We start from the raw sequence: 4505 nt of genomic DNA on the forward strand, positions 1-4505 counted from the left end.
GAACAACAACAACAACAACAATGGCAAGTAAAATGTTGCCAATCTTGAAGAAAATGTTTTCAAAAATATTTTGTTTCTTAATATAGGAAATAATAAATAACTTTTTTCTTAAAATTATTAGATTTTTAGGAGTATATCTGAAATTGGTGTCTAGTTATATTTTCAAAAAGCATCTATTGTACCAAAAAAAAAAAAATTATGAACATATATCGATACATTAGGTCAGGATCTAAATACATGACACTAAATTAACTAGTACCAGGTTTGTTTGGAGATAAATTGAGAGAGTTTCTTGTCTGACTTTCCATATTCTTTTCTCACTGCCACTATTCAGTTGTCTCATTAGCATTATGAGGTGATTTCATATATATACGATAAGACAGATATACTATATTTAATTGAGTCTATGATGTTTTTGTTGTTGGTCTTCAGATGCTAATATTTCTGAACTTGGGATGCATTTTACAGTTGTTATTAACTGGTGTGGCACTATAGGATAAACACTGTACCATAAGGTTGGTTTGAACTGCAAGGTGGAGGTTCAAACTCACCAACCGCGCCTCAAAAACCCTATACAGCGTTGCTATGAGTCTGAACCGATTCGTTGGCATTTAACGACAACATCAAGCAGACAACAGATAGGACTTTTAGTCACTGTTAGCAGATTTATGTCATGGTTTAGAAGATGGATGAAGCACTTGGAAGAAAATCTTGGAGACACCAAAGGAACACTCTTAGGAAATAGTGGATCTGAAACACTTTTGATACTGCACATAAGACATCACTGTGCTGAAAAATAACAAACAGTTCTGAGTATATAAAGAATCAGATGGTGAATACAAAGTTTTAAGAGTGTATTATCCAATTTATATGTCTGTGCTCTCCTTTTTGTATGGTGGTGGTTGTGTGCCGTGGGGTTGGTTCTGACTCATAGTAACCCTGTATAGGGTTTCTGAGACTGTAAATCTTAATGGGAGCAGAAAGCCTCATCTTTCTCTTGTGGAACAGCTGGTAGTTTCAAACTGCTGACCTTGAGGAAAGTAGCCTGAATTGTAACCAACACGCTCCCAGAGCTCCTTTTTGTATGGCTCAATATAATATATTATTAAAATCTATGCCCCCAAAAGATTTTCAATAAATATAAAATAGAAGTCTCTGTGATGAAGCATTAAATCATAATTTAATGGCAGCATGTATGTATTTATGAACTGAGTTAAGCAAAATCAATGAGCATATGAAATTGAAGACTTGAAAGACAGGGAAAGATCTTGGAAGAGGTGAAAGTGGATGAGATCATGAACACAAGAAGAAATAGAGTAACCTTTGGAAAGAAGGTAAAATTCTCTGGGTTACAAGGAAAGGAGGAAATGAATTTTCGCCTTTAATTTTCCATTGTTTCTTATATTCCCTTCCCACTTAAGCTACTCTAGAAATTCAAGCCAGTCTTCCAAGAATTAATTATCCTCAATCTGAATAACAAAATCTGGCATTTATTGCAGGCTATATTCCAAGCATTATACAATATAGTACTTTTAGTATAGATCAGAAGAAAACATTTGAAAGCATGCAGGTATGATGGGCATACGAGGTTTCCCATGGATGTTTTATTATAAAAACAAAAGATGTGTTTGTTTTTTCTTAAAAAAGAAGAATGAGAAGGATAAATCTAGTATCTGGGCAGTTTGCGAGACAGTTACTGAAGATTCACAATTCTTACCAGCATATTGAAAGTTCCTCCAGATCAAAGTTTTTAACTTAGCTTCATTTTAAATCCACTATGTCCCAAACTATTTTACTATGAGTTTCTCATTACATAGCAATTTTAACATTGTACATAACTAGTGTTCACAAAAGATACTGGGGCACATTAATGTAAGGCTACCTCTGGGATCATATTCAAGTTTGAAGTAAAGTGGAAAATTTTATAATAGCTTTCATGGGAAATAAAAACAAATAACATTTACAGATCATGTTTTGTATGCCAGGCAGTAGATTGAGTTTTATATTTATTCTTTCATTTATTTAGAGTGAAGAAATGATTGGGAGACTGTGTAGTAAAGTACTGGTAAACATGAGCTCTGGAGCTTTAAATCTCGGCTCTGAGTTAATAATGCAACCTTGATCAAGTTAGTTACCCTCTTGATCCCTCAGTTCCCTCATATGCAATATAAAGATAATAAAAGTACCTTGAAGTTATTGTTGTTGTTGTTAGGTACCATGGAGAGGTCCTACTCATAGCAACCTTGTGCACAAAAGAATAAAACACAGCCCAGTCCTGCACCAACCTCACAGTTTTTGCTATGCTTAAGGGTGTGGTGCTGTGGGTTAATGCACCAGACTGCAAAGCTGTTTGAACTGCAAGGTCGGCAATTCAAGCTCACCAGCTGCTCGTCAGAAACCCTATACAGGTCGCTATGGGGTGGAACCGACTCGATGGCACTTAACAACAACAACAAGAAGAAGTCCATTGCTGTTCCCACAGTGCCAGTTCATCTCATTGAGGTCTCCCTCTTCTTTGCTGACCCCCCATTTTACCAAGCATGATGTCCTTCTCCAGAGAATGTTCCCTCCTGATAATATGTCTCAAGTATGAGAGGCAAAGTCTTGCCATCCTGGCTTCTAAGAAGCATTCTGGATGTACTTCTTCCAATACAGATATGCTTGTTCCTCTGGCAATCCATGCTATTTTCAATACTCATTGGTACAGTGACGATCAAATGAGTTGATCTACACAAAGGGTTTACAAAATACTTACTGATGAAGATCAAAGACCACAGCCTTCAGTGTGGTTGCATCTCAATGCAAAGAAAACAAAAATCTTCACCACTGGACCGATAAATTATAATACTATAAATGGAGAAAAGATAGAACTTGTCAAAGACTTAATTTTGCTCAGATCAACCATCAACTGTCATGGAAGCACCGGTCAAAAAATCAAATGACATATTGCATTGGGCAAATCTGCTGCACAAGAACTCTTTAAAGTGTTGAAGAGCAAAGATGTTATTTTGAGGACTAAGGTGTGCCTGACCCAAGCCATGGTATTTTCAACAACCTCATATGATGCGAAAGTTGGACAGTGAATAAGGAAGACCATAGAAGAACTGATGCATTTGAGTTATGGTGTTGGAGGAAAATATTAAAAGTAATGGATTCATTTACCACACTCTTGAGAAAGTGGGGTGTGTTCCAAAAGGCAGGTTGTTTAACAGATTTCCTTTCAACAGAAGGGAGATTTCATTCAGTCTTCATGAAAGGGGCCCAGTATAAGCTTTTGTTTCCTGGGGAAACAAAATTATTAGACACAATAGTTCTAATGATCCAGTGCATTTCTATTGACTGAGGAAAATAAGTGTGTGGCCTGGCTGTTGCTTGGTACTGGTACCTGTACAAGCTGTATCTTCAGATTCTGTGGTGTGGATTTTCATGCAACTTACAAACTTCCATACAAGATGAAGAAATAGGCTGAAGGACCTTGCACCTGATCAACAGAATGGCATTGCAACTACCCCAATTGACACTGAATGGGGTCCTACCTGAGCTCCAGATCTCCCTGGAAGCCTGGGTCTTTGTTACACTGGATACTGTCCCCCCAGAAATTCCAGGTTTCAGGAAAATCTCCATACCTCCGCCCATTGTAAACTCACCAGAACTGTACCCAGCCCACACCACCTTAAATACCCCAGTCTGTAAGAGAACAGAAAGGCTCTTGGTCTCCTTTGGTGATGTAAGAGTACCCCCCTCCCAGGTTTACTCTCAATAAACCTGCCTGCTGTTGAAGCCAAGACTCTCTCCTTCGTCTCTTTCTTTCTTTTCCTTACACAGGCTCAGAGGGGTTAAACAACCTGCTCAAAGTTACACACTTATTAAGTGAACAAGCTAGAATTTGAATATTCTGTCTGAATCCAAAGCCTAGGGTCTGGAACTAGAAGACATGGATTTAATTCCCAAGTCTACCACTTTCCAGCTTCAGTTTTCTCCTCTTTAAGTGGAAATGATGATAACATCCACATCACAGGATTTTAAAGGACAATAGCTAAGAAAGTATGTGAAAATACTTTGAAAATGGCTGTTTGGTATATATGCTATGATGATTAATGTATATGTATATATTCATTTATGTAGTATATGACTACAATAATAAGACTAGCTTTGTGTAACTCATCTTACATTTTCCATATATGTTATACTCTATAATTGTATAACTATGTTACAAGATTTAAAATGTACACTATATAAAGAGACTCAGTGTTATCAACTTTTGGTTGGGTTATTTTATGTAAATTCATACAAAATATTTGAAGATAATTTTTTTGCCAAAACTTCTTAAATTGTTATATATTCTATTCATATGTGTACATATATGTGTGCCTTCACATACACATATTATGCTGACACTGAAGACCTTAAGTAATAATATGATATACCTATGTAGAATGATTATTTCTCTGTTGAAGATAAAATAGGCTCTGCTGTGTCAATAAAATGGATTAAATTTGAAAAAA

The sequence above is a fragment of the Chrysochloris asiatica genome, unplaced genomic scaffold (genome assembly GCF_000296735.1).
Source record: "Chrysochloris asiatica unplaced genomic scaffold, ChrAsi1.0 scaffold00017, whole genome shotgun sequence".
Classification (NCBI taxonomy): domain Eukaryota; kingdom Metazoa; phylum Chordata; class Mammalia; order Afrosoricida; family Chrysochloridae; genus Chrysochloris; species Chrysochloris asiatica.